The sequence below is a fragment of the Columba livia genome, chromosome 14 (assembly GCF_036013475.1).
Source record: "Columba livia isolate bColLiv1 breed racing homer chromosome 14, bColLiv1.pat.W.v2, whole genome shotgun sequence".
Lineage (NCBI taxonomy): Eukaryota > Metazoa > Chordata > Aves > Columbiformes > Columbidae > Columba > Columba livia.
In genome coordinates, this window is record NC_088615.1 from 19788479 (window position 1) to 19810341 (window position 21863).

Consider the following 21863-nt stretch of genomic DNA (forward strand, 5'->3'; position numbering starts at 1 on the left):
CCTGGGGTGCACTGGGGTGTAGTGGGTTGTGATGGGATGGACAGGAATGCAATGGGAGCCCTGGGCAATGGGGCATCCCTGGGAAAACACTGGGGAGCAGGGATGTTCTGGGGGTCTGCAGGGGGTGCATGGCAGTGTACTGGGACACACTGGCATGTTCTGGGGCACACTGGGATGCCCTGGAGTTTCGTGGCCATGGGAGGGAGGGTGTGGGGCAGCAGAACTTGTGACATCTACCACAGCCCTCTTCACTCGCCCGAGTTTGAGTCCCCCCTGCAGAGAGACCATGAGACCTCAGTGGTCACTGGGATGTCCCAGTCCCAGCAAGGGAGGGGAGGACCAAAGTGCCCTCCAGTTCCTCAGACTGGATGTCCTCCAAGTCCACCCCACTACTTACATGCAGGAGAGAAGCTCCACTTGCTTCCAGCAATGTTCCTGGAAATGCCTATGAAAGAAGAGAAAGGGGTTGGTCTGGCTTGGAGAGAAATGGGGCTGTGGGTGGGACACAGGTGACACCAGCCCACCCAGGCCCATGGATTCTCCCTCATCTGAGCCTGAAAATCCCTTCTGCTCCCCCCAGCCTCATTCCTCCAAGTTTCACCTGGGATACCTGTTCATGCAGGGACCAGGGCTCGGGTCGGAGAAAAGGATAACATGGGAATTTGGGGCCTCCAAGGAGGATGGTGGTTGGGGGCACCCAGAGACGGGGCACCCAGAGACAGCGCACTGGGGTGAACTAGCAGAACCCAAGGGACCGGGGCTGGGGATCTTGGAGGGACAGGACTGCAGGGGATGCAAGTGAGGGGTAAAGGAATTCAAGGGGAGGGGACACGGGGAATTCAAGTGAGGTTGGTGGTGGGGGCAGGAGGAAGAGGACAGCAGAGGAACAAAACGCGGGGATCGGGAAAGTGTTTGGGAGGGGGTGTTCAAGGAAGGGGATCTGGGGACACTACTGCACTGGACAGGATGAAAGGCAAAGGACAGAGGGGAAAGATGGAAAGAAAGGCATTGGCATCCATCAAAGGGAGAGCATTTGGGGACCCTATACAGGACACAGAGGAGATCCTGAGGAGGAGATACCTGAGGGGCCCAAAAGGATGGAATGAGGAGGCCCAAAGAAGAGGGGTGTGGGGGCACCAAGACAAGAAACCAGTGGGGGCCCTCACTGGAGCCTCACCTGTGCATCCTCCGGGGTGCACAGCAGGATGGTGAAGAGCAGGGCCACGCTGAGCACTGCGACCTTCATCTTCCTCTGCGGTGCAGGGAGTCCTGGGTGATGCTGGAGAAGGTGAGGGCACCTTTATCCCTCCCAGGACGACTCCTTGCCCCTCCCCACCCCTCCAGCCCCCAGGGCAAAGCCAGGCTTGGCAGAGACACCCGCCCTGGCAACCCAGCCTAGGTACAGAGTCACCCCTGCCTTGAGCAGTGATCCAGCTGCCTTCCCTGGCATCAGTGCAGCTTCCTGCATGGGGCAGCTGCACGGGGAAGGGCCCAGGCACCCACGGTAGCGAGGGGGGACAGGAGTGTGTCCCTGACAGCCAGACACCCTATGGTGATGACCCACTGCTCCAACTGGAAACAAACCTGCAACAGCCCCAAAAGCCAGATCCGCCCACCTCCCAGTGTTATTGTTTACTAATAATTATTGGAAAAGCATCCTATGTAACGTCTTAGTCCAGGCCCGTATCTGTAAATCCTATACATTGTCACTGGCTAATAAAGAGAGGGTCTCAGCCTGGCTCAGCTCTCTGCTCAGCCCGGCTCTGTGCTCCTTCCTGAACAAGATCTCTGACTGTACATGCGTCTCTGTCTGCGTCCCGGTGTGCGTTGTCCCAGGCGGGTTTACCTGTGTACTGTCGGTTGCTCCTCTTCCATTCCTGTAGCCACCCTCCCAGGGCATTTGCATGGGTCATGTAGCCTCCCTCACACGCATCCATGGGTCAGTGCAGAGTTAAAGCAACAGACATTTCACTTGTGCAGCAATGTCCAAAGCCAGCTGGATGGCTTTCACCACTGCACACTGACGATTCACCTTGTTCTTTGACAGTTTCTGTGACTTGTGTGAGACTCCACACAGCAGCTTTCCATGTGCAATGTTTTCTCACAATACGACAGGACGCATCTCTAAACAGGGCAAGTTGCTTCTCTTTTTCTGGTAATTTATTACATAGCGGGGCCTCTTCATCATGCATCTCCTTCTCTGGTGACACTCCAACGCTTCAGGCCTCTGGCCAGTCCAGGATCACTTCCAAGAACCTGGGGCCATCAGGGTTTCCCATTCAAGCCCATTGCATTAGCAGGACAACCCGTTTGCTCCATGCAGCATCAGTTGCAGGACGCGTAGAGGGGACCCTCCCTTTGAACATCCAGCCCAGCAGTGGTGGCAACTGGCGTGCCAAGGTGAGTTGTGCTTCAGTACCAACCACTTCTGAAGTGGCTTGAAGCCCTTCAGATGCCGTGAATAGCTCTTTTTCAGTTGGAGTGTAGTGGGGCTCCGATCCTCTGTACCCCCCACTCCAAAACGCCACGCACTGACCTCGAGTCTCTCCTGGTGTTTTCTGCCTGAGGCTCTTGGTGGCTCCTTGGTCCCTGCCTGTGGGGTAAAGCATATTTTCTCATCTTGTCCTGTCTAGACTGGCCCAAGGGCATGAACTATCTCCCATTTAATTTGCTCAACAGCTTCTTGATTCTCAGGGCCCCACTCAAAACCATTTTTCTCCCGAGTCACTCAATAGAGAGGGCTTATGACCAGACTGTAACTTGGAAGATGCATTCTCCAAAAACACACAACATGTAAGGAAGCTTGTGATTCTTTGTCATCAGTTGGTGGCAACAAATTTGTAAGTAACAAATTGATCATATCCAGTGGGCTCTGACAATGCCCATCTTGCCTTTTTATTTCTAAAATCTAGATCTCCCGTGCAGGTCCTTTGACCTTTATTTTATGGCAAAACCAGCTTCCAGAAGAATCTGGGTTATTCTTCTTCCTTTCTCAAACACTTCCTCTGCTGTATTGCCCCACACAATACCATAGAATCATAGAATCACTTTGGTTGGAAGGGACCCTCAAGATGGGGTTCAAACATTAACCAAACACCGGCGCCAAACCATGTCCCTGAGAGACTCATCTCTGTGTCTGTCCAACCCTCCAGGGCTGGTGACTCCAGCACTGCCCTGGGCAGCCTGTTCCAATGCCCCACAGCCCTTTGGGGAAGAAATTGTTCCCCAGATCCAACCTCAACCTCCCCTGGCACAACTTGAGGCGGTTTCCTCTGCTCCTGGCGCTTGTTCCTGGGGAGCAGAGCCCGACCCCCCTGGCTCCAAGCTCCTTTCAGGCAGTTCAGAGATCAGAAGGTCTCCCCTCAGCTCCTGTTCTCCAGCTGAACCCCCCAGGTCCCTCAGCCGCTCCCATCACACTTGTGCTCCAGCCCCTCACCAGATCCGTTCCCTTCTCTCAACTAGCTCCAGCACCTCAAGGGCTTTCCTGTAGTGAGGGGCCCAAAACTACCCCAGGATTCGAAGTGCAGCCTCACCAGTGTTGAGTTCAGCTCCGCCCTTCTCCCTCCAACCCCTTTTCCTCCCCTTTTGTGCCTCCTCTGCTGGTCTCTCAGTCTCTGCCTCCATCTCCGGATTTCCTATAAGGGGGCAAAGGAAGATGCATCTCCTCATGTCACAGAAGAGATGTGGGGCAGTTGCTCAGGCTCCAAGCCTATAAACTTATGCAAGATGAACAGATGAACCAAGTGTTCCCACCACAGGAGCAGTAGTACGTGTACTGTTCTTTTCCTCCCCTTTCCCTTTGTAAAACAATGGGATACCTCACCGCGGGTCAAAGCCCGAGGAGAAGAACCATGCTAAACAAAATTCCACAGCCTCGCAGAAGAGACTGCAAGAAAAAAAACGAACACACCACACAAAAAAACGTGGAAACTTCCAGAAGTGCTTTCAGTCCTGCTCAGAGAATGTGGAGGGAGATGGCACACAGGCAGGATTAGCTGCACTTTAGGCCAACCTGGGCAAGACTCTTCCATCTATTTGTCAAACCGGCAAACTCGTGACATTTTACTTTTCCAATACACTACTGTCACAGAAACATGAGCACAGCTTTTTATATACCACTAAACCAGCAGATGGGATCTCCCTGAATCACACCTGTAATGTTAAGTGGTTGTCAAATGTCATCCATGTCAAAGGGCATCCATGTCTATCTCAGAGGCAGCCTTGACCTCTCCTAAGTCAATATTCATCAACTAGGACAGTGATACAATTCATCAGCTCTTTTCAAAATAACTTCAGAATACAAATAACGTCACAGCATATTTAAATATGATAAATAATTCAACACGGCGTAACTTGGCTCTCTAATAGATAACACACAAAGCAGAAGCACTCAAAATTAAAATCTTCCAGGTGACTGCTTCCTCTTTGAGCAATTTCAAAGCAAATATTCAAGTCAATTGCCTTAAACCTTTTCACAACTGATCCACAGCAGATCTCTTATTTGTAGTCAGTGTCCCATAAAGATATAACCTTAGCCATAATCCATAAAAATAACATGTAATGTCTGTGAATATTCTGAGCCATTTACAGTTCCCATGAACCAGTTACTGGTGTGTTTTTATTTGTCTTTTTTCATGCAAATAAAACCAGACAGGCTTTCTTTGAAGCAAAAGTGGGAGTCTGTTTCACCATGGGAACAAAACTAGTGACACCTTGGTTTCACTGGAAGCCAGGCAAACCTCCCATTGACTTCAAAACCTAAGCCAGATTTTTACCACCAGCCTTGGATTCCCAGCTCGTGCCTCATAACAACCAGTTTTCCTCGCACACTCATGGACACAGGACTGAAACAGAGCACTGTGTTATTTTCAGACAAGTGACATGGACTGCTGGATGGTTTTGGGTGTGAATTGTGATTGGGAAGCACAGTGTAGTAGCTTCAATTACTGTGGCATGTAACAGAGGATGACTTCGCGGATGAAGGTGCCAGCCTTGTGAACTGATTCGTGTCTTACTGTCATAATTCTGATGTCCCCTGGACTCAGTACAGGTGATGAGCCCAAAGTGTTCAACGCTGCTGCTGGGCATTTGCTGGTCATTGCATGTGGTTACTTCCGACCTCAGCTATTGAATGAGACCAGTAAATACGTGCTGCATCTCCTGATGGAGTCCCAGTGCTAACTCACACCACCACTTAAAACACTGGTCATCTAGTTCTGCAGAAATAAGTAAGTCTGTGTCCTGTTATCTATCTTTTCTGATAATTGTGGGCATTTGCAGGGAGGCAATACAGGGTGCCTGAGCTAGTTCATCTAAAATCTGTCCATATTGTTAACGAGTAGGTCATTTCTATGCTGAGGTATCAGCTATTTCCTGTGCTGTTTGGGGGAATTGCATCCTTGAAGAGAGTAGTTATGGTCCACAGTGTGTCATGACATGAGCCGGCAATGTGCCCTTGCAACCCAGAATCACAGAATTGACTGGGTTGGAAAAGCCCTCAGAGATCATCCAGTCCAACCCTTGGTCCAACTCCAGTCCGTTTACTAGATCATGGCACTAAGTGCCATGTCCAATCTCAGTTTGAAAACCTCCAGGGCCGGTGAGTCCAGCACCAACCTGGGCAGCCATTCCAATGCCTGACCACTCTCTCTGTAAGAACTGCTTTCTAATCTCCAGCCTCAATTTCCCCCAGCAGAGTTGAAGCCCATAGCCCCTTGTCCTATTGCTGATGCCTGGGAGAAGAGACCAATCCCCACCTGGCTAGAACTGCCCTTCAGGTAGTTCTAGAGAGTGCTGAGCTCAGCTCTAAGCCTCCTCTTCTCCAGACTAAACAAGCCCAGCTCCCTCAGCCTCTCCCCATAGGGCTTGTGTTCAAGTCCCTTCCCCAGTCTCGTTGCTCTTCTCTGGACCCGCTCCAGCACTTCAATCTCTTTCCTGACCTGAGGGGCCCAGAACTGAACACAATACACAAGGCCAACTGTATCTGGAGCTGCATCAAAGGAGTGTGGCCAGCAGCTGGAGGGAGCTGATTCTGGCTCTTCTGCCCTGCTCTGGTGAGACCCCCCTGCAGTGCTGCATCCAGCTCTGGGTCCTCAGCACAGGACAGACATGGACCATCTGGAGAGGGGCCAGAGGAGCCACAGAAATGACCCGAGGCTGGAACAGCTCTGCTGAGAAGAACAGCTGAGAGAGTTGGGGCTATTCAGCATGGAGAAGAGAAACTCTGGGGAGACCTTATTGTGGCCTTTCTGGACTTGCAAGGGGCCAATAAGAAAGTTTGGGACAGACTTTTCAGCAAGGCCTGTTGCGGTAGGACAAGGGGTGATGGTTTTAAACTAAAAGAGGAGAGATTCAGGTGAGACCTGAGGAAGAAATTTTTTACAGTAAGGGAGGTAAAATCCTGGGAAAGTTTTCCAGGAGAGGTGTTGGATGCCCCACCACTGGAGACATCCCAGGCCAGGCTGGATGGGGCTCTAAGAAACCTGAGCTGGATGAAGATGTCCCTGCTCATGGCAGGGGGTTGGACTAGATGAACTTTGAAGGTCGTGTCCAACTCAAACTATTCTGTGATTTGATGATTCTATGACAGGAAAGCCTGGATGTAACGATGATTGATTGCTGGAAAAGTTCTTGCCTGGCTTGTGCAAGCCAAGCTGGCAGCTTCACCCATCAGCTCTCCTGACTCAGAGGGGAGTAAGAAACCGATTCCCCCACTCTCACACTGCCCCACAGTGTCCAGAGGATGCTGACCAGGGCCCCCAGGATGGGGATGCTTGGGCCAGGTGTGCAGTGAAGGGAACTCCCCGCCCCCCCGAAAAGCCAGGGAGAGCTGCAAGGCAGGCGGGGGAGAGGGCAGGGAGTCCGTGCCCCTGGGGACACAGCTCCATCCCCCAGGTGCTCTGAGCCCCACTCCGGCAGGACTCCCCTGCCCACAGGCTGTCCCAAAGCAGAGCGGCACCCCGGCTGTGCAGCTGCTCCCCTGGGACCCCCCGGCCTCTGGGCTCCAGCCTGTGCCCAGGGCAGCCAGGGAGCCCCAGGCGTGCGGATGCCCCAGGACCCGCTCCTCCCCGCTGCCCCAACACTGCCCTTCTCTGTGGGCTCTGCCCGCTGCCAGGGCTGGGGGAGCCCAGGCTTCCAGGCTGCTTTAACTGCCCTGGATCCCCCAATCGGTCACTCTGTGAGGCACCGATCTTGGTGAACGGGCTTCTTGTGCCATGGACCCTGGGCAAACAGAGCTTATCAGAGCCGCTGTGGGAGCAAACATCCCTCCTCGTGCCAGGGGAGCTCCGTCCCGCAATTGGCTCTGAGCAGCTGACTGGGAACAAGCACCCGCTTCATCATGTCCCTCCGGACGGCCACGTCCTGCTCAGGGACAGCGCTGGCCTGGGCCGAGGATGGGGGCATTGAAGGGACACTCGGTGGGGACAAGGGCCTTTGGTGAGCTGTGGCCAAGTCCCAGGAAGGGACGGGGCTGGAGCCAGAGCCTTGTTGGGGACGGGGACACTGGGACCCACAATGCGGGATCAGCTCTGCAGAGCTTCTTTGGGCCTCCCCATTCCATCCTTTTGGGCCCCTCAGGTATCTCCTCCTCAGGATCTCCTCTGTGTCCTGTATAGGGTCCCCAAATGCTCTCCCTTTGATGGATGCCAATGCCTTTCTTTCCATCTTTCCCCTCTGTCCTTTGCCTTTCATCCTGTCCAGTGCAGTAGTGTCCCCAGATCCCCTTCCTTGAACACCCCCTCCCAAACACTTTCCCGATCCCCGCGTTTTGTTCCTCTGCTGTCCTCTTCCTCCTGCCCCCACCACCAACCTCACTTGAATTCCCCGTGTCCCCTCCCCTTGAATTCCTTTACCCCTCACTTGCATCCCCTGCAGTCCTGTCCCTCCAAGATCCCCAGCCCGGTCCCTTGGGTTCTGCTAGTTCACCCCAGTGCCCTGTCTCTGGGTGCCCCCAACCACCGTCCTCCTTGGAGGCCCCAAATTCCCATGTTATCCTTTTCTCCGACCCGAGCCCTGGTCCCTGCATGAACAGGTATCCCAGGTGAAACTTGGAGGAATGAGGCTGGGGGGAGCAGAAGGGATTTTCAGGCTCAGATGAGGGAGAATCCATGGGCCTGGGTGGGCTGGTGTCACCTGTGTCCCACCCACAGCCCCATTTCTCTCCAAGCCAGACCAACCCCTTTCTCTTCTTTCATAGGCATTTCCAGGAACATTGCTGGAAGCAAGTGGAGCTTCTCTCCTGCATGTAAGTAGTGGGGTGGACTTGGAGGACATCCAGTCTGAGGAACTGGAGGGCACTTTGGTCCTCCCCTCCCTTGCTGGGACTGGGACATCCCAGTGACCACTGAGGTCTCATGGTCTCTCTGCAGGGGGGACTCAAACTCGGGCGAGTGAAGAGGGCTGTGGTAGATGTCACAAGTTCTGCTGCCCCACACCCTCCCTCCCATGGCCACGAAACTCCAGGGCATCCCAGTGTGCCCCAGAACATGCCAGTGTGTCCCAGTACACTGCCATGCACCCCCTGCAGACCCCCAGAACATCCCTGCTCCCCAGTGTTTTCCCAGGGATGCCCCATTGCCCAGGGCTCCCATTGCATTCCTGTCCATCCCATCACAACCCACTACACCCCAGTGCACCCCAGGATACCCCAGGACACAGCCCCTTCCCCAGGACCTCCACTGCTTTCTGTGCCCCACCACACAAGCTCACGTACCCCATTTTTCCCTGGAGTCACCTTCCCCAAGGACCCCATCGCTTTCTCCTGCCTCTCAGTGCACCCAAATGTGTCCCTCACCCTACCTTTCTCCCCAGCTCCCTCTGTCTGTCAGGGTGGATGATGTTTTGCAGCAGAAACGCCAGGTTCCAGATCTTCCAGATGCTGAAGTGGTAGTGCAGCCATCTCCTCTATTCCTGGTGAGCAGCATCAGGGCATCTCCAGCCCCACCAAGGGTCCTGGACCCCGCGGCATCCCTGAGCTGTCTGGGTGGGCAGAACGTGGATCTAGGAAAAGAAAACAGAGGGGACTGTCCATGACCTGTGTCCCAGGCCACACTGGACAGGGCTGCCCCCATGACTTTTGTTGCACCCAGTGGGGCTCTACAGACCCAGAGGGTCACCGTGCAGGCCAGGCAGGGGCTCTGGGGCCATACAGACCCCGAGGATCACCCTGAGGGCTGGGCAGGGTTCTGGGAGATGTAGGGGCATCCGGGGCTAATGACACACTGGCCAAAGAGCTCTGGGTGCCACATGGATCTCAGGAGAACCAAGTCTTGTCCTGGGTTGATTGAGGGCTCCAACTCTCGTCTCCTTCCCTGGGTCTCTGCAGAGAGAGACGGTGGTGACAAGCCTCCCCTCATGTCCCAGCTGACACTGGAGGTCTCATTTTGGGCTCTGATTTCAGAACTGAAACTGATGCTGACAGCCGTGTCCTGTCCCCCCTCCAGCGGCATGAGGAGATGATCATCCCTGGATGACCCCATCTGATCCCCTGGGAGCCCTGGGCCATTTCCCTCTCATAATCATTAAATCCCTTCAGCAAAGCTACGCTTGCGTGTGGATGTGTGTGTCCGTGTCCATGTTCTCACTGCTGTGCCAGTGCCCGGACGCCTGGGTCCTCTCTGGGCACACTCTGCCCGACACGTTGCCCCTCCTGTCATGGCCTCAGCAGAGGAGGTTTTTATCCTCTTGGTTCTGCAAATCTCGCATTAAAAAGCTGCACCCAGCGCATCTGTCTGGTGTGCTGCTCTGAATCACATCAATAGTCCAAACCGCTGTATTTGCTCCCCTCCCAACTGGAGCAAAGTCAACACCTGGATTTCACTCTCTTTCCCAAAGAGCTGATTGTAGGAAGTTACATTCAAATCCTAGGATGAAAAAAAGAGGGAAAGAGGAATAGGAAAAGCATTCCAGACAATGGAAAAAAAAATGGAAAGACATTCTATAAAGAAACAAAAATCTTCCAAGAGGCATCCACCTGTATTTCATATCAGAAATACGCTCAGTGCCGATGTTTGCAACAGGAGGTGTACAATGTGGCATCCTCTGTACTGCTTTAAATCTGTTGTATAGTATTTCTAGACAAGTAAAACAATGATAAACCCATATGAAACCTTGTTTTCATCAGAGTGCACCCACTTCACCTTATTTCTTCTGACAAGCTCTTCAACTGGACGTATGTGAGAGATTCTAAGATAATGTGTTGAGGACCCGTGTTGGAAAGTAAAATGTGGGAAAGCAAGATGTGCGGTTCCAGCCACCTGGATGATAAAGGAAGATCAATACTAACTTGACCATCCGGATGGTCAAAGACATAATACTAACTTAAGAATATATAAAGGGCCTTGGACAGATTACTTTGAAGTATGTATCTCATAATTGTACAAAGTTATAGCCCAGACTCGTGAGAATGGTATCTCGGGCCGGATAACCGCCCCCTAGTGCATGGGATGTGTGAATGTCCTTGGGCCTGGTCTGTGAATGAGTGCAAAAACAAGTGAGACAAACATCACATGAGTTTAGTGTGTTTTTAATAACAATTAGTGGAAAAACACCTTTTGTAAACATCTTAGTCCAGGCCCATGCCTGTAAATCCTATAAATTGTCAATGGTGAATAAAGAAGGCAGCCCAGGCCTAGGTCAGCTCTCTGCTTGTCCAGGCTCCGCGTTCCTTCCTGAACAAGATCTCTGACTCTGCGTGAATTTCTGTCTGCGTCCTGGTATGCGTCATTCCTAATTGCCGCAAAAAATCCTGCGGGTGATCTGGAACTGTGAGCAGCACTGACCACACAGCACCCTCTCCACAGCAGAAGCACCTTTCCTGCCCAATAGGGTTTGCTCCTCCACCACATCTTCTCCCCTCAGTGTTGTTGGGCTCTCCCGGGCAGGCTGAGCGCTGACCCTGGCAGGCGGCAGAGTCCCTGCCCGGCACAGCCCTGGGGTGCAGGGACCCTGCTCTGCAGGACAGCCCTGGGCACCCCTGCCTGCACATTTACATTTACACCCCACAGCCATCCTGGGGAGAACGCAGCATTCACGTCTTGTCACTCTGACAGTGCAGAAGGCAATCCCTGCTCTGCAGCACATCCTCTCCTCTGCATCAGAGAATCTCTAGGAGTTGTCCTTATGTCTCTTGTAGGCTCTGCAATGTGACAGCTATCAGAGATTCTGCCATGATTTGCAGATGCAATGTCCTGCAGCCACAGGCTTAATATTTGTGAAGATTTCTCTCCAAGTGATCTCTCAGCATCCTCCACCCCATGTTGTCTTTCCCCTCTCTCTGCCTGGCTCCTGTGCCCTCGGTGCTGCAGGCAGAGCCCTCAGCCCTGCTGCGTGTGCAGAGGAGCTGCTCCTGGGCAGAGCTGTCTCTCTGCAGCACTGCCGCTTCCATGAGCTCCCTGTGTCCCAGGAGCCCAGCCCAGCTCAGCAGCACAGGAGCAGCCCATGATGTTCCTTTCTCTGTCCCCTCTGGGCTCCTCCAGGTGTACCTGGGCCTCCAGGGACACAACCTTTCAAACAGCTTCAAGTAATCAGTGATGTTGATTCTCTTGATTCTCTCTCCTCTGCACAGACACTTCTTGCCAGCATTATATTCTTCCTATTATAAAATAAACTGGTATGAAAATCATCTCTTCTTGTCCCATCATTAGACAGGACACCTGGAAGGTTACAGCAAACGATCTAATTTCTCCAAGCTGAAGAAGGAATATCTTCAGTTGAATGGATTTAGTGATTTTATTCTGGTTTTGTACTCCTAGGCCTAGAGAGACATTCCGCAATATTTGGTCATGTCATGTCTGTGCTCTGATTCAAAGCCTTTGCACACATGGGCTCTTGGACACTTGGTGCCAGGTTTCTTGTGGCAGGTCAGAGCTGGGCTGGTGCCACAGCTGGGGTGGTTCAGCCCAGATGTAAGGCAATGTCCTCAGCCAGGGACCTGACTGGGGGAGCTGGAGCTGTCAGTGCTGCAGACAGAGCTGTGACACGGATGGAATGAACTGCCAGGCAGGGTGACAGGAGTTAGTTCATCTGGTCTTGAGGACAGCAGCCTCCAAGCATACCAACAGTCCAGATCAGAACTCAGTCTAGACCTGGAAGGCAATTCAAGGGCCCCATAATGAGCTGTTACTACTGCAGGAACAGTTAAAGGAGAAACAAAGACACTGTGTGGACACTAATGAATATAATAAGAGGTGAGAATCCCTGTGTCCTCTCGTTCTCCCTCTTCACCAGCAAGGTCTCTGAGATCTCTGTGGCTGGAGTCAGAACAACCAGCAGTGGATGGGGATCAAGTCAGGGGTCACTGGAACTAACACAATCCTTTCCATTCTATGGGACAGCAGGGGCAGCATCCCAGGAGCTGGGACAGCAGGACGATGTCACAGCAAGGCTACTCTCCACCATCTTGGAAAGCCCATGGAGACTGGGGGGACTCCCTGGCCACTGGCAGCTCTCACACAGTGTGTGCACTTTTCAAAATGGCCAATGGGTGAGCAGGGGAACTAAGGGCTGTGCCCCAGAGCATGTTCACTGGGACCCCATTTCTGGGTGTCTGGAAGAGAAGGTGACGGGGTTTACCCAGGGCAGGTTGTGCCTGTCCATCCTCTTTGCTTTCTGTGAGGAAAGGACAGGGTTGTGGACGTGGGGAGAACAACAATGGCCCATTACCTGGAAGTCAGCAAGGCATTCAGCATCATCCCCCACAACATTCTTGTGCCCAAGGCAGTAAAGTCTGGTGTGTGTCAGTGTGTAAGTAGATGGGTAAAACCAATCTGGATGGTTGGGCTTGGAAAGGTGCTGTAGAAAGGGAGAAGCTTTCCAGTCATGAGGACAGTCAAGCACTGGAAGCTGTTTCCCAGGAGTGCGCACTCACTCTGTCCCAGAAAGTGACCAAGATGTGTTTGGATAAAGTCCTGAGTAATCTGGTCTGACCCTGCTGTGAGCAGGAGGTTGGTCAAGACATGTCCTGAGCTCCCTTGGAGCCTGAATGACACTGTCCTTCCTTCTCCTTTATGTTTTCAATTTAGAGAAAGCTCTCAGGTTCTACCTGACCACAGGAATAATTCACAGAGGGTCCAGAGCTGCTATACAAGGGGCCCCAAACAGTCCTGACCACATCTTGTGCATCCCTTTTCATATGTCCCCACCCAGGGTCTTCTTTTTCACTGTCCTTGTACCCTTCCAGAATGAACAGCCCATGTTGCTAATCCTTTCATAGCAGGTTGTTCAAGAGGTGTCAGCATCCATGTACAGAGTCTGCACATCAGCCAGGCAGCAAAGCCACCGTTACAGAAATGGAGATGAGACACTTGACCAGCTCCTTGAACCCAGATATCAGCGTGACATGTCTGCTGAGATTCCTGGGAACACCTGAAGTGTAAGTGCAGAGCACGTGAGTCCTTGCTGAGTATCCTGGCTTGTCTCCTGACCCATGTGGTGCTTCAGGCTGTGAAGAGAATCAAAACCAGCCATTGGACTGGGGTAGTTCCATTTTACACGTGTCACATGGGGCAGATGAAGGGAGCTCAGAACTCCAGACTCTGCTGCACGGTTGGGACTGCAGAGACTGGAAATGCAGGTGACAGTGTGTGTCAGTGCACACACATAAAGATTCTGGCTTCCTTTGGGCCTTTGCACTGACCTGGGATCTGTTCCTTGGCCACCTTTGTCTCAAAAAGAAACTATTCCCCTACACCACCTCCACCTCACAGCAGGGAAAAAAGAGAAAAGTTATGAAAGATGTATGATTTTGTGTTAATTCTGTCCAAGAGGTGTACTCTTTATATGATTACAAAAAAAAAAAAAAAAAAAGTGGAGAGAAAAAGCATTATTCTAAGAACTTCTTTCAAGACACAACTGCTGAGGTGTGGTAGATGTTTTTAAAAGCAAGAATGACTGTTAGAAATGAAATGAAAGATCTTTAGTTCATCATCATAATCACCATCAGTGAGAATAAGGAGTTCCCTGTTACTGTTACCAGTGACAGTATCACTGTTCAAAAACATCCTTCAGAGCATCTCCATTTTTCCTGGGCTCCAAAGCTCATCCTGCTCAGGTTTTGAAAGGATTGCTGCAAACCCCTGTGACCCAAATCTCTACAACTGTCTCTGCTCAACAGCCTTTTACCCCAGGAAGGGGAAAACTCCCAATGCAGACACCAACCCAGTGCCCAACCTGCCTGGAGAGCCAGGACAGTTGTGCCACACAACAGCAGCCTCTGAGGGAAGCTGGAGGTGATGGGATTGAAACGGTATCAACCCAAATCCTAGAATCATAGAATCATTTAGGCTGGAAAAGACCCTTAAGAACATGGAGTCAAATGGTAAATCTAACACTCCCAAGTACTCCACCAAACCATGTCCCAAAGGGCCACATCTCCACATCTTTTAAACACTTCCAGCAATAGAAGCTCCAATCCTGAGCTGGCAGGACACCATTGGCTGCAGTTGGACATAAGATACTGGTCATGGCTGTGAGTTCAGCCCTCGCTGGCAGAATGTCTCACACCCTCACTGAGGAGGGCAGGGGGCTGGGAGATGGGAGCACGTTTCAGTTTCCAGATCCCAGCACAGAGCCCAAACCATCCTGCCCTTGAACTCTGGCATCCCATTTCCTGAGATGCAAAGCTGGTGGAACTTCTGCAGATAATCATGTTAAAAGGCATGAAAAGTTGTGCAATTTGTCTAGGAATGTCGTTTATTAAAGAAAAAAAAAATGTTTAACATGTTTGTATTTAGATATCTGTAAAATAGTACACTTCATCTGTGGTAGCCCCTCTGGCAATGACAATTAAATAGGCATTTGCACTATAAGGCTTCACACCCCATCCACAAGCACACATCTAAGTGGTTCAGATGAAGGGTGTCTGGCAAACGTCACCCTTTGTGTCCCCAGGTGATGGACACTGCTCATGTGCCTCTGCAGAGAGTGGCAGGAGCTGGATCCCCTTCTCGGAACAGACTCCTTCCAGGAGAGACACAAACACAGGGGGAACTCATCGGGTCTTTATGGCATTTCACTCGGCATCAGTTTTGACATATTGGGTGCTGTCCTGTGACTGCTCTTCCTGCACAAATGATCATACAAAGACAACCATTTAGCAAGACATGGTCATAAAGGGGCTGTTATGGACAAGAAAGCTCACCATGAACTCTGGAGAGAGCGAGGAAGTTCATAATAAGCACCAGGAAGAACCAAGAAGCTCAAGGTCTCTTCTGAAGAGCAGGAGGCCTGAGCAGCCGTGATTGGCCATTGTAGGTGTGGGGGAGGGTCAGGGCATGTCAGGGAGAAGCAATGAGATGGCTGATGGCTTCAGGGAACCCTTCCAGCCATGTCTGAGCCTAGAAATGGAAAGCAGTTGATGTCTGCAGGTGGAGGAGGAATAGGAGGAATATGGAAGGAAGAAAGGCCTCTCTTGGGCTAATCATGTTTGGCAGTGCCATTTGCGTGCTGTGGGCATGGCTGTGCCTGGGAGATGGGGAATGGCTGCTGCTGGGGTGGCTGTGCTCAGCCATGGCCCATGAGCAGACCCTGCTCTGCTCCTCCCTTACACTGCCCACACTTGGATGGTCCTCAGGAATCATCCATGAACCTGGTGGATGCATGAACCTCCTGGAGTGATGGTTATGGATCCAAATAGGGGATTCGAGCAAGTGTGGGACTGGGATATTGAGGTGACTTGTGACCATTGCCAGGTGTATGAAAGAAGCTGGATGAGTTGTGAGGAGCTCAAAGGCATTTCCAACTCCACAGAAAACCAGAGCCTTGCAGTTAATGCAACAGCACTTGACATAAAACCCACCCCCAAAACACAAAACACTCATACTGACCACAGGAAAAGCCTTGAAAAACATTGGAGAAAGATCTACCAGGTCCCAGGGGTCAGGGCTCAGCCATTCTGGTGATGATCAAGCATCAGGGGCTGACATGGCATCAGAGCCACCTCCACATGGCCCTCACCACCTGGAACCAGTGTCTCCAAGTCTTTCCTTCACCAACCTCCAGGGACAGGGACCTGCACTGCTTCTTTCCTTCACTGGTGTGTCAGTGATGGCCCTTCATGGGGTCCAAACACCCTCAGAATCTTGGGGTTTGCTTCTGCCTTTCACTTCGTTAGAGGTTTGTTCATTCTCTCAGTAGCTGCAGTTCAGGATCTTGGCAGCAGAGGGCTCATTGACATACAAAATGCTCTGAGAAGCCAAGACAATGTGCATCATTTTCCTAAAGGCTTCCATTCTGGTGTGGATAATTAGAGAGATTTCAGGAATACGCCAAACAGAGAGCATTTCCATAACAAATAGCAATAAAGCCAAATTTTTCTATTTCCTTCCCTGCTCGCCCTTCCCTCCCTTTCCAGAACAGGAGGCATCAGCAGCCTCCAGTTCATATTGATGTGTTGCATCTCCTGATAAAGACTGAATATGTCAGAAAAGTGGGTGCCTAAATCACCATATGAGTGAGGAGACAGGCCAGGACAGCTCAAGAGGAGTCACACTCCTCTGGACCAAGAGCTGGGTGTCCCTGGGAATCTCAGGTGCCACAGCACAGAAACACTTGTGTTCGGGAGCTGGTCAAGTGACCCATCTCCTGTTCTGTAACGGTGTCTGAGTTTCTCAGGTCACCCCTGACTTGAGCCCCATCCACTGCTGGGTGTTCTCCAGACTCCTGCCTTCAGGAACAAAGGCCCAGGAGACCTTGCTGATGAAGATGGAGGCAAAGAAGCCATGAAGAACCTCAGTCCCATCTGATTCTACTCTTATGAAGTTCAGCAGCAGTCCCACATTCACCCTGTCTATTCTCTTACTGCAAGTGAAGCTCTGTCAGTTCATCTTGCTGCCCTTCCCGTGCAGGTACCAAGTCCAGGGCAGCTTTGTCATCATCCCCACACCCATGGACAAGGTTTCTAAATTCCTCCTTTGCAGCTTCCCCTGCTTCCACCTCCTGTGTGCTGCCTTTTTGCCCTACAGCTCCATCAGTTCAGAGGAGCAGCCTCACAAGATAAATGCTTCTGTTCATGGGTACTTGGAGAGATCATTCTTGTGCTTGGAGCAGGCTGTCCTGTAAGGATTATCATATTTCCTGGCCTCCTTCACCCTTCAGATCTACTTCCATGTCACCATGTTGCCCACCATCCCCCAGTATGTCCAAGTCTTCTCCTCTGGAGCCCACCAGCCTGTGCTCTGCTGCTGGCCTTCCTCCCTCCCCTCTGGTGCCTGGGACCCCACTCTGTCCTGGTCATGACAGCCAAGGTGGACACTAATGTTCACGTCCCTCACCAGGGTTTACTTGTTTTCCAGTTCCAGATTCAGGTGAACATCACACTTGTTGGCCCACCAGGCAACCATGTTAAGCATTTGGCCCAAGATCCTTTGGACTGTTGGCACCTGCAGCTTTGCCTGGCCAGTGAATGTTTGGGCAATTACAGTTCTCCATAGGAATGTGATTATCAACTGGTAACTTCCTCAGGTTACTGACAGAAGATCTTTTACATTTCTTCTCCATGATCAAGTAGTTTGTAACACCCAACATGTTGTCACCCTGTACTGGGCTTACATGGCAAAGTCTAGAAACTAAGGTACAGTGTGACTGTGCTACAGTTGTCACCTCTCTGACAAGACAACAGGAGTTTGACCAATGTCAGACAGAGCCGATTTCAGCTGCTCCAGGATGGACCCACTCCCTGCCAAATCTGAGCCACTCAGTGATGCTGGCACCACCTCTGGGATATTGTATTTGAGAAAGGGTAAAAAACGCTGCACAACAGCAGGTGGGAGAGAGGAGAGAGGAGATGGGAGAGAAAAGCTCTGCAGACACCAAGGTCATATCTCACAGGACCCAAGCAGGTCCCTCAGCAGGCCAAAGCTTGCTCTCCTGAAATCCTGCTCTTGGCCTTGTGATCACCTCCCAGGAGCCTCAGCTCCACTTTCCCATCCCTGACTGTTCCATCCTGACCAACTCTTTCTGGTTTGTAAGTGTGAAGTCCCACAGGGCACCTCACCCCACTGACTCCTCAGTCACCCGTGTCAGGAAGACGTTGTCAATGGGCTCCACACCAGCCCGTGGTGCACGCTCACCATGAACAAGGCAGCTGCAGCCGGGGCTGCATGAGGAGGAGCGTGGGGACCCAGACACCTGCAGTTCTTATCCCATTCGGTTCAGCACTGGTGTGACCCAAACACACAGGTGTGTGCCAGGGTGCAGCTTCCCAGTTTGGAGCAGCAGGGAGGAACTGGAGAGTGCAGGGCTGTGCCAAGGCAGGTTCAGCACCTTGTGCACATGGTGTGGGATGCTGAGGGACCTGGGCTGCTTTGGCCCAGCAGCGCTGGGGAGGCTGCAGCAGTGCAGGAGTAGCCTGAGAGTGCTTGAAGGGTGGTTTCAGAGGTGGTGGAGGTTTTCTGCATTGTGGGAAAGAGTTTGAGAAAGAAATAATGGCCCAAAGTGCAGGTGGGGAGGTCCAGGCTGGACATGAGCAGAAAGGAATGTGATGGAAGGGCAGTGCTGTGGTGGAGCAGGTCACCAGAGGGAGTCTGCATCAGCACAAGGCTTTGTGCTTCAAGGACCAGCTGAGGAGGATGGAGAGATCTCAGCAAAGGAAGGAAGATGCTCAGACAAGAGCAAGGTGGGGCAGCTGGGGGGATGTCTCCAGCCTGCAGGGACAGAGGTGCAGGGGATGCCACAGCACAGGACAGGCTGTCGTGGGGATGATCAAGGGATGTAAAGAGGCTGAAAGCCCCACCAGACATGAGCTCCTTCTCCCCTTGGCTATGGCTGTTGTCTGCACCTCTGATGCCTGTGAGGAGACACCTTGTCCTTCCAGCACAGGGGCCTCATGGCCTCCTTGTCCCCAGCCAAGAACCCGGGAGGCATGGGACCATAGTCCTGCCCTTGGCCTTGCACAGCCCCACATCACACTGTCCCAGGAAGGGCCCTGGGCAACGTGGGAGGGACAGGACCTGACTTCCCATGGTACAAAGTTAGGGCTTGGCTTTTGGTTAAAGAAACACAACCAGGTTTCCTCAGCATCAGAGACATCTTTACTTTGCTTTTCCTGACCTCCAGTTTTCTTCTCTAACCAAGCCTGGATATTGTTTCTCAGTAGGTTCCCTCAGTGGGACCCATTAACAGTACAAGAAACTTTGGAGTTTGAATCTGAATCTGAATTCTTGAGAAGTTTCTTCAACTTCCTCCAGGGTCTTAGGTCCATGGACTCAGCACCAAACCCACCAGAGGGGTCATTAAAGCGCCTTGGGCTGCTCCTGTGCTGCTGAGCTGGGCTGGGCTCCTGGGACACAGGGAGCTCATGCCAGCGGCAGCGCTGCAGAGAGACAGCTCTGCCCAGGAGCAGCTCCTCTGCACACGCAGCAGGGCTGAGGGCTCTGCCTGGGGATCTCGGGAGACGAGCAAGTCAGAGAGAGATTAAAGGTGGTCAGGATTGGGAGGATGACTGAGAGCTCACTGGAGGAGAGACCTTTGCAGCCCTTGCCATGGTAAGTCTCTGGGTGCAGGGCAATGCAGCTGTAGCTCCTGGAGGCATCTCCTAAAACTGGCACAGGCACAGCTTATGGGATCTGTAAGGACGGGGCTCTTGTCAGGCCATGTTGAACAGCTGTGAAGCCGGGGGAGCACCCAGGGGTGCCCAGGGCTGTCCTGCAGAGCAGGGTCCCTGCACCCCAGGGCTGTGCTGGGCGGGGACTCTGCCGCCTGCCAGGGTCAGCGCTCAGCCTGCCCGGGAGAGCCCATGGCAGCAGCTGTGGGTGGAAGGAGCGACCCCCGGCAGGGCAGGCAGGGAGCGTGTGGGGTTGAACGGGGCTGTGTGGGTCAGGGCTGCTCAGAGCTCCAGATCACCCCACAGACATGGCAGAGAGTCCTTCTGAACAACAACATCAACACAGGAACAGCTGCAAGGGAAGGAGTCTGTGCTTTCAGTTTTCCACTTTTGCTCGTCTGGGTGTGCAGTGGGAGATGGAGATTTATTTCTCTCTTTGGAGAAGACACTGAGACCCCAGTTCTCGTTAGGACGTGTCTGAGCTGCTCCTGAGCCCCTGCAGACACAGAGCTGCCCCTGGGCAGTGCCAGGAGGTGTGAGCAGGACAGAGCTGAGCACACAGCGGGTGGGACGGGGTCTGTGACACTGACAGGGAGCAGACCCAAGGACAGACACACAGCTGCAGGCAGCACAGACATGGGCAGGGAGAGGGAGCTACATCCTGAAATGCCTGAGACAGGATTCAGGCCCCCCTGCAATCCCCTGCAGTGCAGACACATTTCTTAGTGCAACCCCTGGTCTCCTCTCCTCCCCAGCAGACCCTCTGCCCCAAACCATGGGGTCCAGGTCACGAGTCTCCACCTCAGCAGCTGGACCTCCAGGTGGAGGGTTCCTGGAACGTGGTACACAAAAAAGGTGCTACAAGTACTTGCTCTCCAGTGTCATTATGGGAGTGGCAGCAGCACAGCCGGGTCAGGAGAAGGTTCCACAGCATGCCCGTCTGCCTTTCTGTCCTTGCTTTATTTTCTGGTAGCACTGCAGTGTTCTTCCCTGTTTCTCCACCTGTTCCTGGTGCTCTTGCTCTCTGGGGTTGGGGTGGGAGTGAGGATCAGTTTTTGTTCTGACACCAACACAGGGGGTCTTGACCCAGAGGTGTGTTCATGGATGCCCAAGCTGAATTTTAAACTGTGATGAACTCTTTTCTTCAGTTGGTAGAAACAGAATGAGTGGAAACATCCCTCCATCAGGGAGGGGGTTTTCCATGAGAAACAGCATGTTTATTTTCCTCATAGAAGTGTCCCCTGATGTGTCACTGTCTTTTCCTCCTTGCACAGGTCCTCATGCCCACAGGCTGCCAGGAGTCCCTGGGCAGAGACCCTGCTCTTCATTGCACACTCATCAAGCACCGACGAGGGCTCCAGCCAGGATGTTCTCCTGGAAAAAAAGTGTCTCTTTGTGTGACAGGGTGGGAGTGTCTGTGAGAAATGGTTTTGATGATTCCCAGAGAAGACTCATCTAAACCTTCACTATCTTTTCCTCCTTGCACAGGTCCTCATGCCCACAGGCAGCAAATATCCAACAGCAGCTCCATCACCCAGTTCCTCCTCCTGCCGTTCACAGACACACGGGAGCTGCAGCTCTTGCACTTCTGGCTCTTCCTGGGCATCTACCTGGCTGCCCTCCTGGGCAACGGCCTCATCATCACCACCATAGCCTGGGACCAGCACGTCCACACCCCCATGTACTTCTTCCTGCTCAACCTCGCCCTGCTCGACCTGGGCTGCATCTCCACCATTGTCCCTAAAGACATGGCCAATTCCCTCTGGAACACCAGGGCCATCTCATACTTGGGATGTGCGACACAGCTCTTTTTGTTTCTCTTCTTGATCACAGCAGAGTATTGTCTCCTCACAGTCATGTTGTACGACCGCTACGTTGCCATCTGCAAACCCCTGCACTACGGGACCCTCCTGGGCAGCAGAGCTTGTGTCCACATGGCAGCAGCTGCCTGGGCCACTGGGTTTCTCCATGCTCTGCTGCACACGGCCAATACATTTTCACTGCCCCTGTGCAAGGGCAATGCCCTGGGCCAGTTCTTCTGTGAAATGCCCCAGATCCTCAAGCTCTCCTGCTCACACTCCTACCTCAGGGAACTTGGGTTGCTTGTGGTTGGTGTATTAGTAGCATTTGTGTGTTCTGTGTTCATTGTGGTGTCCTATGTGCAGATCTTCAGGGCCGTGCTGAGGATCCCCCCTGAGCAGGGTCGGCACAAAGCCTTTTCCACCTGCCTCCCTCACCTGGCCGTGGTCTCCCTGTTCCTCAGCACTGGCGTGTTTTCCCACCTGAAGCCCCCCTCTATTTCTTCCCCATCCCTAGACCTGCT